Here is a 12,283-nt window from a genome sequence, read left to right as displayed (position 1 = left end):
CACCCCCGCTCCGCCGTGCCTACTAGCATAGGGGGGTTGTATTTTTCCCATTATCTGTGCCCCTTTCTGATGATCATATGCTGGTCGGAGCGGAGGGAATATTTCTTCAGTTTCGGGCGAAATGCCCATTCAGCTTCGCCCGCATGTTCTTCTGCCTTGGCTCAAATCCTGGCCAGCTGCCTACCTATCTCCTTGCCTTCCCTGGCGGAGTGATCTTCCTCCGCTCCCCATCCAGTAGTAGCCGGGGCCCAGAGAGTGAGACTTGAGAGGCTGTGAGGCGGGCGGCGACGGGCAGAGAGTCGCTGATTGTTGCCATTACTAGTAAAGAAAAAATAAGTCCCCGGATTTCATTAAAAAAATCTGGTCACCTTACCTTAGATCGAAGCTGTTGCAGCGGTCCCTGTACACCGATGTGACCGGCGACATGTCTCCCAGAGTTACTTCCTGGTTTGCGGTCTCCGGCGCTGTGATTGGTCGGAGCCACGATGACATCACTTGCGAGGGAGCCGCCAGTCACGGCACACCAGCTAAAGAAACAGCGCGTACGAGACATTTCTTCAGTGCGCATATAACAATGTTGGCAAGTTTAGGAGAAATTCACGGTACCTACAGGCGTAGCTCCCAACTGTCTATGATTTCGACGGACTGTCCCTGATTTGGAGCAAAGTCCCTCTGTCCCTCTTTTGTCCCTCACTTTGGTCTGATCTATATAGTTGTATATAAAATACAAGAAGTGTTTCCTAGTGCTAAACTTTTAATCCAGTTTCTAAATTGCTGCATTTGTAAATTTTAAAAGCCAATATAAAGGAATATTGGTAGTAAACAAAAACACTTGTGGATTTAAATAACCTTTTTTTTGGTTAATTCTCCTTTAAGGGGGTGTGGCAAGGGGGGCGTGTCCTCTGCCTACATACATTTGTTACCGTGTTTCCCCGAAAATAAGACCTACCCCGATAATAAGACCTAGCATGATTCTCGGGGAGGGCTGCAATATAAGCCCTACCCCAAAAATAAGCCCTAGTAAAATCTGTTAATTTTTTTACCGTAATCCACCTTGCAGAATGATTGCCGGAGGTCTTCTCCTCTCCTCCTGGCTGACACCTGCCCCCCCTCCCCAGTCCACGGATCGGGCCAACGCCAGTGAGACAGCGGCTCCCCCCCTCTGCTCTCCTCCCGCCCGATGCCCGCAGCCCCTCCCTCCTCATCGCACAGAGCGTGGACAGATGCCAGGGGGACAGCGGCTCCCCCCTCTTCTCTCCTCCCGCCCGATGCCGCAGCCCCTACCTCCTCAGCGCATGGAGCAGACAGATGCCAGCGGGACAACCGGCTCCCCCCTCCTCCCCTCTCCTCCCACCCAACGCCTTCCCTTCCAGTGCATGGAGCAGAGCGGGGATCCCAGAGCAGAGAAGATGAGCCCAAGGGAGACCATGCGACCGCCAGGTCAGCTGCAAGAAAGGTATTGCCCACAAAACCATTACAAAGGAAGACACACTGCACCCCACATCGGCACAATTCCTTTAAATGTAATTGCATAATTCTATAAGGATGGATTTTAAGAAGCTTTTTAGGTGGACACAGGAGATGGATAATTGACACAGCAGAACCACTATGCATTCTATTATGCTTTAAAGGAAAGGGATTTTTTTTTTTGCATTACAACCACTTTAAGATCATTGAACATACCGTAAAAAAATAAGACATCCCCCGAAAATAAGCCCTAGTGTGTTTTAGGTTGCCAAAATTAATATAAGACCCGGGCTTATTTTCGGGGAAACACGGTAGTAGGTGTCCCTCATTCCCATCTCAAAATGTTGGGAGGTATGTATTGAATATGTAATTTGTGTGTAAATACAGGTGCAATTTCTGTGCATCAAGCAACGCCGTTACACCGGTTCTTTATGTTGTTGCACCAGTTGTATTTTATTAGTGCCATGCGATAGTTTCTATTAATATTCAATAGCATGTGCCAAAATAATCAATCACTTGCATCAATGGTGGAATAACAAAGATGGGCACACTGAAAAATGTGCCAATTTCGCTATACCTGCTTAACCACTTGCCGACCACTGCACGCTGATATACATACAATAGCAGCGGTTGGAAAATGGGCGTACCAGTACGTCTTTTGTTGTTTATAGCGCAAAAAAATAAAAAACACAGAGGTGATCAAATACCACCAAAAGAACGCTCTCGTTGTGGGGAAAAAAGGACGTCAATTTTGTTTGGGTACAACGTTGCACAACCTCGCAATTGTCAGTTAAATGGACACAGTGCCGTATCTCAAAAAGTGCTCTGGTCAGGAAGGGGTTCAATTTTTCCGGGGCTGAAGTGGTTAAAGACACACACTATATTGTCAAAAGTATTGAGACACCTGCCTTTACACGCACATGAATGTTAATGGCATCCCAGTCTTAAGCCTTGTACACTTGGTCAGATTATTGGACACAGTTTTTGTTTTTTGTTGGATGCTAGTCTCAAATCGTAAGTGGAGAGGGCACTTACCATCAGAAAATTCTCTGATGACACAATTCAGCATCAGAAGTGACGTAATGTGTTGAACTGTTTTGAATGTATTCTTTCATTTCTGAGCATGCCTAGTCTTGCTTTTCAGATTTTTTTTTACAGAAAACCATACTAATGAACAGAAAATCGGACATTGTGGTTAGATCAGACAAAAAATGTCAAGCCTGATATACAGTACAGACAGCCCGCGGCTCTCCTCTCCCTGTCACAGCGCCGCTGCTCCATTTACCAGAGAACTCGGCAGCGGCGCTGTGACAGGGAGAGGAGAGCCGCGGGCTGGCTGTACTGTATATCTCCCCCCATCACCCCCCTCCCCCGCTCTGTCAGCTGGAGCTAGAAGAAAGAGAGCGGCTCTAATTGGATTCGCCATGCCGCCGCCTTGCTTCCTGCTTTCCTTGCCATGATTGGCCACAGCAGAGGGCCAATCAGAAGACTCTGGGGACTGGGGGCATCATGGGAAATGTAGTCCCTTAAGAGTGGCGGCCCCAGCGTGTCCACAGACACCATGCTAAAGCCCCCAGCATGCAAGCACTCTGCTGGGGGGGGGGGGGGAGTTACAAAATGAAAAAAGAGAATACTGTGCTCATGCTGGGGGAAGCCAGAGAGAGAGCCACGCTGTACCAGCACCAACCAGAGAGCCACGCTGTACCTGCACCAACCAGAGAGCCTCACTGTACCCGCACCACCAGAGAGCTACGCTGTACCCACACAACCAGAGAGCCATGCTGTACCCGCACCACCAGAGAGCCACGCTGTACCCGCACCACCAGAGAGCCACGCTGTACCCGCACCACCAGAGAGCCACGCTGTACCCACACCACCAGAGAGTCACGCTGTACCCACACCACCAGAGAGCCACGCTGTACCCGCACCACCAGAGAGCCACGCTGTACCCGCACCACCAGAGAGCCACACTGTACCCGCACCACCAGAGAGCTACGCTGTACCCCCACCAACCAGAGAGTCACGATGTACCCGCATCAACCAGAGAGCAACGCTCAGGGGCGTACCTAGAGCATTTTGCACCCAGGGCGGATCCAATATCTGGCACCCCCCCCCCCAGTTAAAAATGTAAAAACACCCCACTGTGCCCCCTGCATACCTTTGCATCCTTCAACATCTCTTTGTTACTACTGTGTACCCCCTCTCCACAACTGCACCTCTGTACCCCTTTACATCACACAGCCTTCTGGACCCCTTTACATTATACAGCCCCCTGCACCCCTTTACATTACACAGCACCTCTGCACCCCTTTATATTACACAGAACTCTGCACCCCTTTACATCACACAGCACCTATGTACCCCTTTACATTACACAGCACCTCTGCACCCCTTTACATTACACAGCCCCCTGCACCCCTTTACATTACACAGCACCTCTGCACCCCTTTACATTACACAGAACTCTGCACCCCTTTACATCACACAGCACCTCTGTACCCCTTTACATCACACAGTGATGGCTCTCAGTCCAACCAGAGAGCCACGCTGTATCCGCACCAACCAGAGAGCCACGCTGTACCCGCACCAACCAGAGAGCCACGCTGTACCCACACAACCAAAGAGGGAGTCACGCTGTACCCGCACCACCAGAGAGAGAGCCCTGCTGTAACCGCACCACCAGGGAGGGAGCCCCGCTGTACCCGCACCACCAGAGAGAGAGCCCCGCTGTAACCCGCACCACCAGAGAGAGAGCCCCGCTGTACCCGCACCACCAGAGAGAGAGCCCTGCTGTAACCGCACCACCAGGGAGGGAGCCCCGCTGTAACCGCACCACCAGGGAGGGAGCCCCGCTGTAACCGCACCACCAGAGAGAGAGTCCCGCTGTAACCGCACCACCAGGGAGGGAGCCCCGCTGTAACCGCACCACCAGAGAGAGAGTCCCGCTGTAACCGCACCACCAGAGAGGGAGTCAGTACATATGCATGCAGGAGAGCTTGATTTATACTTTTACTCTTTTTTTTTTTTTTAACTCTACTGTTCTAATGTACAGGAAATAACACATACATGAATGTTTGGTTAATACATACTGTATGCATTATGGTGTTTCTTTTATATCTGCGTGGACTACAGCTTTATATTACTATTCCTTTATATTGGCTTTTGGAATTTACAAATGCAGCAATTTAGAAATCAGATGAAATGTTTAGCTCTGGAAAACACTTTTTGATGGATAAAAAGTGCATTTTATATACATCTATATAGATCAGACTAAAATGAGGGACAAATGAGGAGGAATGAGGGACGGAGGGACATTGTTCCAAATCAGGGGCAGTCCCTCGAAATCAGGGACAGTTGGGAGCTATGAGTAACCTATCAGCTTCCAAGTTCAGCTTGTTCAGTTAAGTTTCAAGAATCTAGATTGGTTTCCATGTGTTGTTTATGTGTCCCTACTCTCCTCTTAGCCATTCATTGGCTGTTCATTCAGTGTGTTGACTTTTCTATACAGCATGTAAACAGTACAGCTTGGTTATCTCCCTTCTGTCAGCCTGTAATTGGAAAATGAAGGAGCAGCAGTAAACTGATGAGATCATTCCTCTACCCTGTCCTTCTGCCAACATGGTCAGTACATATGCATGCAGGAGAGCTTGATTTATACTTTTACTCTTTTTTTTTTTTTTAACTCTACTGTTCTAATGTACAGGAAATAACACATACATGAATGTTTGGTTAATACATACTGTATGCATTATGGTGTTTCTTTTATATCTGCGTGGACTACAGCTTTAAGCATAATGTACCTGAAAACTGATTAACTTGTCTCATAATGTATCCTGTAAGCTGTAAGGCTCTTCTTGGCACGTGAATGATCTTTGACCCGGCACTATCAGCAGGTTAAAGTCTGCTAAGTAAACTGAATACTCAAGGTAGAAAATCTTGGGTAAGGCTTCAGTGGAAATGTGTCAACATGTTCCTCTGAGAATAAGGACCTCGACTATGGAACGCTTTACCAACTAATATCCGAATGGAAATTGATCACCTGGCCTTCAGAAAAAAACTAAAGACCCATCTATTCTGAGGGTTAAACTAAAGGAAAATGGATGCCAAGCGCCTTGAGGCGATTCAGTTCGCATTTGTAGCGCTATATAAGTAATTCACTCACTCAATAAGGTAAGGCCTGCTTGTTTTAGTTTTCATCAGTATAGAACATATACAGTACATAGCTCCCAACTGTCCCGATTTTAAGGGACTGTCCCTGATTTGGAACAAAGTCCTTCTATCCAGTGGCGTTGCTAGGGGGGGTGCGGGCCGCACCGGGTGACACCCACTAGAGGGGTGACACCATCCCGATTTAAAAAAAAAAAAAAAAATTTTTTTTTTTTTTTTTTTTTTTAAGCTGACATGACCAGAGGTGCAGGTGGCTGTGTAATGTAAAAGGGGTGCAGTGATGCAGGGTGTTGTGTAATGTAAAAGGGTCCAGAGGTGCAGGGGGCTATGAGATGTAAAGGGGGCCAGTGATGCAGGGTGCTGTGTAATGTAAAGGGGTCCAGAGGTGCAGGGTGCTGTGTAATGTAAAGGGGTCCAGTGATGCAGGGTGCTGTGTAATGTAAAAGGGGTGCAGTGATGCAGGGTGTTGTGTAATGTAAAAGGGTCCAGAGGTGCAGGGGGCTATGAGATGTAAAGGGGGCCAGTGATGCAGGGTGCTGTGTAATGTAAAGGGGTCCAGAGGTGCAGGGTGCTGTGTAATGTAAAGGGGTCCAGTGATGCAGGGTGCTGTGTAATGTAAAAGGGGTGCAGTGATCCAGGGTGTTGTGTAATGTAAAAGGGTCCAGAGGTGCAGGGGGCTATGAGATGTAAAGGGGGCCAGTGATGCAGGGTGCTGTGTAATGTAAAGGGGTCCAGAGGTGCAGGGTGCTGTGTAATGTAAAGGGGTGCAGAGGGCTGTGTAGTGTAAAAGGGTCCAGAGGTGCAGGGGGCTATGTGATGTAAAGGGGTGCAGAGGTGCAGGCGGCTGTGTAATGTAAAAGGGGTGCAGTGATGCAGGGTGCTGTGTAATATAAAGGGGTCCAGTGATGCAGGGTGCTGTGTTATGTAAAAGGGGTGCAGTGATGCAGGGTGCTGTGTAATGTAAAGGGGTCCAGAGGTGCAGGTGGCTGTGTAATGTAAAAGGGTCCAGAGGTGCAGGGTGCTGTGTAATGTAAAGGGGTGCAGAGGGCTGTGTAGTGTAAAAGGGTCCAGAGGTGCAGGGGGCTATGTGATGTAAAGGGGTGCAGAGGTGCAGGCGGCTGTGTAATGTAAAAGGGGTGCGGTGATGCAGGGTGCTGTGTAATGTAAAGGGGGCCAGTGATGCAGGGTGCTGTGTAATGTAAAAGGGGTGCAGTGATGCAGGGGGCTGTGTAATGTAAAGGGGTCCAGTGATGCAGGGGGCTGTGTAATGTAAAGGGGTCCAGAGGTGCAGTTGTGGAGAGGGGTACACAGTAGTAACAAAAGGATATTGAGATATTGAAGGATGCAGAGGTATGCAGGGGGCACAGTGGGGTGTTTTTACATTTTAACGTGTGGGGGGGGGTGCCAGATATTGGATCCGCCCCGGGTGCCAAATGCTCTAGGTACGCCCCTGCTTCTATCCCTCCTTATTTGTCCCTAATTTTGGTCTGATCTATATAGTAGTATATAAAATGCATTATTTATCTTTCAAATAGTGTTTTCTGGTGCTAAAGCTTTCATCCAATTTCTAAAATGTATGCATTTGTAAATTACAAAAGACAATATAAAGGAATAGTATAGTGGTAAACAAAAAGCACTTGTAAGTTTAACTAATATTTTTTTTTGTATAATTCTCCATTAAGAGGGTCATGGCAGGGGGGGGGGGGGGGGTGTCCTATGCCTACATGCTTTTGCTAATAGGTGTCCCTAGTTCCCATCTCAAAAACGTTGGGAAGTATGACAGTAGGGTGGCAATAAACAATATTTGTGATAGATTTCCAATAATCATTCTGTCCCTCATTTTTTTTTTTTTTAACCACTTCCATACCGGGCACTTACGCACCTTCCTGCCCAAGCCAATTTTCAGCTTTCAGCACTGTCGCACTTTGAATGACAATTGCGCAGTCGTGCTACACTGTACCCAAACAATTTTTTTATCACTTTGTTCCCACAAATAGAGCTTTCTTTTGGTGGTATTTGATCACCTCTGCGGTTTTTATTTTTTGCGCTATAAACAAAAGAAGAGTGACAATTTAAAAAAAAACACAATATTTTTTACTTTTTTATTTAATAAATATCACAATTTTTTTTAAAAAAAAATTTTTTTTCCTCAGTTTAGGCCGATACGTATTCTTCTACATATTTTTGGTAAAAAAAATCGCAATGATCATATATTGATTGGTTTGCGCAAAAGTTATAGCGTTTACAAAATAGGTGATAGATTTATGGCATTTTTATTTTATTTATTTGTTTACTAGTATTGGCGGCGATTTTTTGATTTTTTTACTGTCACCGTGACATTGCGGCGAACACATCGGACACTTTTGACACGTTTTTGGCACCATTCACATTTATACAGCGATTAATATGCACTAATTACTGTATAAATGTGACTGGCATTCAAGGGGTTAACACTAGGGGGTGAGGGAGGGGTTAATATGTATACCTGTATTGTGTTCTAACTGTGGGGGAAGGGGGGTGACTGGGGGAGGTGACCGATCTATGTCCCTATGTACAAGAGACACAGATCGGTCTCCTCTGTCCCCTGACAGGACGTGGAGCTCTGTGTTTACACACAGAGCTCCACGTCACTGCTCTGTCGTTACCGATCGCGGGTACCTGGCGGACATCGCGGCCGCCAGGCACGCGCATCGGCATCTCGGGGACGCGCCGGGCGCTCGCGCGCCCCCCAGTGGCCGGAGGAATACAGGACGTCAAAAGACGTCCTGTTGAATATTCAGAGTCACCGTGAAGCCGTCATTTGACGATGGCCCGGTGCTCAAGTGGTTAAGATATTTTTATTTAATTTTTTACACAGAACATCAAAACAAAACCAAACACAAAAAAAAAGAAAATCCACGACAGTACATTACATACAGTCAAAACAGACAGTTCGCTCCTACATCAGTCTATATCAATAATATCAGTGCATCCATGTAGATCATAAATCGGAATTTAAGGTGACATACATCAAAGAGTAAAGGTACAGTTAACACCCTGTGGGACTGCATACAGAAGGCATCACGGTAAAAGGGGACATTATCACTAGTTCCTTCCCTCATGGCTGCATAGGTGTTAGGGTCAGGGGGGCTAGCCAGCCACCTGTCCCAGATCTTATGGAATGACTTGTTCCTCTTTCGGATCTCAAAGGTGAGCTTATAGAGCGAGAGGGCGTTGTTAACCAATTTCAACCATAATCCCTTTGTCGGAGTCGCCACACCCTTCCAGGTCAGCAAGATAGCCTTCTTAGCATAGAAATACAGGATACGAAGTAATCGTTTGACCTGGGAAGGTACAGTGAGGTCACCAAAGGCCCCTAACAGGCAATTCTTGGGGTCTATAATATTGGGGAGCCCCAAAGCAGAAGAGAGAAAGGACCCTATACTTCTCCAGAAGTCCCGCACAATGGGGCAACTCCAAAAGCAATGGATAAAATCAGCCATGTGACCACATCCTCGAAAACACTCAGCCGAGGGTAATATGCCCATTCTGTGCATCTAGAAATATTTTTGTGCCCACAATTCACACCCATAAAGGGTACAGTGTAAATCATATTTTTACCTGAGTAGTTCTTTTCTCATATATTCAGTATTTAATTACTCCCTTCTGCCATCTTGTGGATGTTCTTGAGACTTGTATATGCATCACCATTCTGATTTTGAGCACTAAAATACCAATACGTTATTACCACTAATCTCAAAGTCAAAATGCTTATATCTCATGCTGAGCACACAAGAGTGTATGAACTCTACTGAAAAAAAAAGACTGAGGCGAGTCCCACCAGCTGCTTAAAATGTTGGCTTATTCCCTGGATAATGGCTTTAAACAACATAGATTGCCAGTGCCTTGTGGTCCATTTTTAGACAATCTTCCTGGTTAGACAGTGAATACAATAACCACGTTTTTCATTTTCTTTAAAACCCATCCATCCTCCTAAAAACAAATTGCCCTGCAAAATAAAAGTATGAAGACAATAATCCATGCATCCCCCCCCCCCATTTAATCTAAGCCTATTACGGACGACTTCTACATACAATATTTCAGGCTTATGAGTCTCTTTATTTGGGATAGGTTCACACTGTTGTGCTGCATATTGACATGTGCTACACAAGGGCAGACCAATTTGAACAGGCTGCCTAACTCACCAAAATGTACCAGAAAATGTTACAAAAGGGCAGCCCATTAATTTGAATGGCCTGCTTAAAGTGGAGTTCCACCCATAAATATAACATTATATCAGTAGTTTTAAAAAAAATTCTTTAGTCCTTTACAAATATATATTTTTTTTTAGATGCCTTCAAAGTGTTGTTGCTAGGCAGAATAGTTAATCTTTCCACTTCCTGCACCTAGGTGCTTAATGCTTCCTAACCTACACCGCACAGACTCCTGGGAATGTAGTGGGTGTAACTTTCCAGGAGTCTGTGCACTCCCCAGTCTCAAAGAATTATGTGACTTGGACAGCACAGGTGCTGAAACCTGATCTGACACTGCTTGTGCAGCACTGAGCATGTGCGAGATCTGCAAGGCTGAAATCCAGGAAGTCATACAGTCTGGCTTCATGATGCCCACACTTAAGATGGCCCCAGTCAATGTCTATTTTATAAAGTGTCTAAATGCTGTAACAACCTAACAAAACGGACCTTAGTTTACAGACTAACTTTACTAGAATACATTAAGCTTGTGTATTACAGGGGTATTTATATTTAAAAAGTGAAATTGTGGCCGGAACTCCGCTTTAACTCAACAAAATGCACCAGAAAAGTGCAAGGGCTATTTTTGTAATGCAGCACCCCACAATGCACAGAAGTGAATTACCATGCATTGTGGTGCGCTGCAACTAACATCTGTCAGCAAGGTGGGTTAGGGTGCCTCTCTGAAATAATGGCACTGTATCACACCAACATATGCAATGCACAAGTTACCGCAATCCAACAGTATGAACAAGGACACAGGGTGTCTGCAGCATCTGTCCACAATGTTATAGGCTTTGCTTTAGGCACTCTTTATTCTTAGGAGAACATCAGACCACTATATTGCCATCTATGCTGTGTTTAAAAATGGAACCTCCACTATTCCGCTTCCCCCCACCCCTCCCTCCCCCCTCCGGTGTCACATTTGGCACCTTTCCACCTGTCTAATACAGGTACTTGCTCCCACTTCTGGCCCCTCCTCCGTCTGTCCACCCCCCCTTCACTGTCTTCTGGGAGACACAGGTCCCAGAAGACAGCAGGAACCATTGAGGACATGCAGCGTGACTCGCACAATGTGCAGTAGGGAACCAGACTGAAGCCGCAAGGCTTCACTACCCGATTCCCTTACTGAAGATGGCGGCGCCTGCAACCGGGAACCGAGGGACAGATCGGCTTCAGGTATTGATTAGATTAATAGCATTGATCTCTACTAGTCTCATGTATAATGTTCCCAGTTTCATATTGTCTTGTGTAGCATATCCCCAGCCAAAAATGAAACCTGTCCACACTTTCTGACCCTTATTTCCTCTAATAGGTCTGCATTCTCTGACAGCCCTCTCAAGCATTACATATACTTTGGTGATGTCAGGTGCTGCATTTGAGGCCCCCTTTAGCTCATAAGTTGACAACCACTAGTTTAGCTTTTCAGTAATAAATTAAATATCAGTTCTAAGGGGGCTGACCCTTTAAGCCCTGTATACATGAGCCGAATGTTGGGCGGCATCAGCCGGTTCAATAGAAACTGGCCATCATTTGGCCCGCATGTACTGCAGTCGGGGGGGGGGGGGGGGGGGGGTTGGGCATGTGTGCAGTATGTTCCATTTTTTAGGATTATCTCACTTACTATTTACTTCTGCCGCTATGGTTAGCCATTTGAGATGAAAAATTGCAAAAAGTATCATTTGCAATTTGCATTTGCATTTGCAGTATACATTCACAAACAAAAAACAGAACACGTATGTGTAAAATATATAATGTAAATATTTATTATATTTTTATAAATCCCTGATAGTTCCCTTGTATATACTGTATACAAATCAGCACAGTGAAGAAATAACACATTTTCTTTTAAAAAAAAAATATTCGAAAATATTATTTTGACAAACACAAAACAGACTGCAACTACAATTAGAATCACCATGACGTAAATTAAATGGAAACCAAGTAAAAAGCCTAAAAGTAAAAAAAAAAACTGTAGTTTTCATATATGTAACTGTGATCAGTTTAATGTAAATAATCACAACAGTGTGTTAACACACTCTGTCTATATGCCCATTAAGTGAAAATCCCCCTTCTTGTCAAAGTGGTAGTAGTTATTTATTTTAAGGGTTACAGCCTCTACCAGTTATTTGTCTATTGGTGTCCCCATAGTGGAAATTTGCCATTACCTTCTGCACAAGTACCAGTGGTTACCTTTAGAAGTAATAAAAGGAAAACATATAGGGCCCTTTAATACATGTACGAGTAATAATGCAACATTTTGGTTGCACTTTTTATACAAACACATTTACATGCATTTTTTGTGTCCCCCCCCCTTTTTTTGTATTTTGCAAAATGAAGAAAAAACATCCAACACATTGATGTTGCATGGTTCAGATGCACGTTTCTTTTTTTTGTGCATTTACCACATTCATTTTAAT

The 12,283-nt window shown here is 45.4% G+C and overlaps 1 protein-coding gene across 1 annotated transcript in view; it reads left to right on the top strand.

Annotated features, from left to right (window-relative positions):
- Positions 1-5,595: 5,595 nt before the first annotated feature.
- Positions 5,596-12,283, top strand: part of CAPS (calcyphosine) — a 49,699-nt gene continuing 43,011 nt past the window's right edge. The window contains exon 1 of the mRNA XM_040327340.1: positions 5,596-5,637. The gene's annotated coding sequence lies outside the window, so the exon portion shown is untranslated. The remainder of the gene's footprint in view (positions 5,638-12,283) is intronic.

The sequence above is a fragment of the Rana temporaria genome, chromosome 1 (assembly GCF_905171775.1).
Source record: "Rana temporaria chromosome 1, aRanTem1.1, whole genome shotgun sequence".
Lineage (NCBI taxonomy): Eukaryota > Metazoa > Chordata > Amphibia > Anura > Ranidae > Rana > Rana temporaria.
The sequence above is the reverse complement of the archived record's forward strand: the minus strand, read 5'-3'. Positions and strand labels throughout refer to the sequence as shown.